Source organism: Myotis davidii, unplaced genomic scaffold (genome assembly GCF_000327345.1).
Source record: "Myotis davidii unplaced genomic scaffold, ASM32734v1 scaffold269, whole genome shotgun sequence".
NCBI lineage: Eukaryota > Metazoa > Chordata > Mammalia > Chiroptera > Vespertilionidae > Myotis > Myotis davidii.
Window position 1 is genome coordinate 2,903,973 of NW_006383008.1, and position 2,341 is coordinate 2,906,313.

General features: G+C 41.6%; 1 long non-coding RNA gene across 1 annotated transcript; it reads left to right on the forward strand.

Moving 5' to 3' along the window:
• Nucleotides 1-1,607: 1,607 nt before the first annotated feature.
• LOC107181576 lies at nt 1,608-1,915 on the forward strand. Its single transcript, XR_001512235.1, has 2 exons — nt 1,608-1,718; nt 1,877-1,915. It is a non-coding gene; the product is annotated as an uncharacterized LOC107181576 (long non-coding RNA).
• The last annotated feature ends 426 nt before the right edge of the window (nt 1,916-2,341 follow it).

Consider the following 2,341-nt stretch of genomic DNA (forward strand, 5'->3'; position numbering starts at 1 on the left):
TGTACCTGTGTGGGAGTGACCAGCCAGGTGAGGGGTGGCCCTATAGGGTGACTACTGCAAGCAATACATTGCTGAGAAAAACAGGGCAGACTAAAAGCCTTCTGACCTGTCTTATAGTCAAACTCCTGCTGGGTTTTTTGTTTTGTTTTGTTTTCCTCCCACTGGTTAAACCTAACTGGAAGGCAGCCAGCAAAGAAGTCCTGGTACTGTCGTATACAGAGATCAAACTCTCGGGGTCCAGGAAGATGAAGAATAGATATGGAGGGGGAAATTCCAGCATACACCTTCCTCTGCAAACACGATTACTAAAGTCGAGAGAGGATAATGACTAAGGTCAGTGGTGAGAATACAGTGAGCATACAGCCACACAAGCCAAATTGACAGCGACCAGCATTCAAGAGCAAAGTGTAAAGCAATGGAAGTGCAAGTATTGATTCTCTATCAAGAAAACATGTGTGACATCCTGGGACACTATCGGGAAGAAAGGAAAGCAAGTTGTGGTAATTCAACTGGAAGAACTCATACAAAGAATTAATCTGCCACCCAGGGGCTGAAACCTAGGGAACATAACTATCTTTAAAAAATATAAATTACATCTACTTTAACTCATAAGAGATGCAATAGTTGAATATAGTAATATTTTCATTAAAGCTCACAAAATGTTTATTCAATAAAAACAAGTAATTTCTTAATGCCTTTGATCTAATATATCTTACATCACTATAGGTAAAGTGTTTTGTTTTTTTATGTTTTGTTTTGTTTTTTATCATAAGCCTTTTCCCAAGCAATTATGAAGGATTCACTTTGTATATGAATACCATTTCTTTCCTCTCCTTTAAACATATAATATCACAAAATGTCTTATAACAAGTTACTTTATATACCACAGATTTTGTTTTCATATTTATATCAGAGTACATAGTAATGAGTCATTTTTATCTTGTTCATAAACTGGAGATTGGAGCTTCCTTTCTTATCTTTGGAAAAGTTGCAGCAATACAGACAAAAATAATATTGATAAACTTAAAATTTTGAATGACTCTTTACCCTAGAGTTGTATTTATTAACATACATTGTGTTTGGGATGTGAAGATATCATTGTTAAATTGAGAAGGATAAAAGCTATAGTCTACTCTTATTTTAAAGAATCTAAAAGAGTATTCTAACTTGTAAAGAAGTAAAATGTATTTTTCCAAAAGTTAGGTTTAAGTAGTAGCAGCTGCAAATCCCTAAAACTTTTTATATTCTCTTACTAGATTTGGTAAACTATGTCCTGCAGGCCAAGTCCTTCCCACTGCTTATTTTTCTAAAAAAGCATCATTGAAATACAGCATGTTACTCATTTATATGTTAGCCAGGGTTTCTTTCAGAGTAAAAGAGCAGAATAAAGTTGAATCAGAGATCTCATGGCCCACAAAGCTAAAATATTTACTATCTGGTAGGGGAAAAGTTTGCCTACCCCTAGTATGTAGTGATGTCCTCCACTGTGCAGCAATCTAATCTAATAAAACACAAACATGCAAATTGACTGTACCTTGGCTATGCCTTAAGCCATGCCCACCAGCAATTCAGAGTGACTATATGCAAATTAACCCAACCAAGATGGAGACCGGAAGCCACGGAGCTGGAGCGAGCAGGAGGTTGGTTGCTCTAGTGATGAAGGAAGCCAACCTTCCCGCCTGCCGAGGCCACCTCTGAGCTCCACTGAAGGCAACAAAGTTTCAATCATAGAAGATAAATAAACATCAGATACCTGCTTTCCGCCAGCATGGCCATGGAGCTGGAGCAAGCAGGAGTCTTGGTTGCTCCAGTGATGGCGGAAGCCAAGCTTCCAGCCTGCCACAGACAGCTCTGAGCTCCACTAAGGGCAACAAAGTTTCAATTATAGGAGGTAAATAAATCCCAGAATTAAAAAGAAAAAAAGGGAAGGCTGGGAGCTTCTGTCGCCAGGGAGCTTGGCCAATCTGAAAATGGCCCTCAGTCCCTCACCCAGACTGGCCAGGCACCTCAGTGGGGACTCCCACCCTAAAGGGGGTGTGGCCAGCCTGAAAACAGCCATCAGCCCCTCACCCAGGCTGGCCAGGCACCCCAGCAGGACACCCACCTGATCCGGGACACCCTTCAGGGCAAACCACCAGGCTCCCACCCATGCACCAGGCCTCTATCTTATGTAGTAAAAGGGTAATATGCAAACTGACCCTAACAGCAGAACAACTGGTAATGACTGGTCACTATGACACACACTGACCACTCCTGATGCTCAATGCAGGAGTTGCCTCCTGGTGGTCAGTGCACTCCCACAGGGGGAGCTCTGCTCAGCCACAAGCCAGGCTAATGGCTG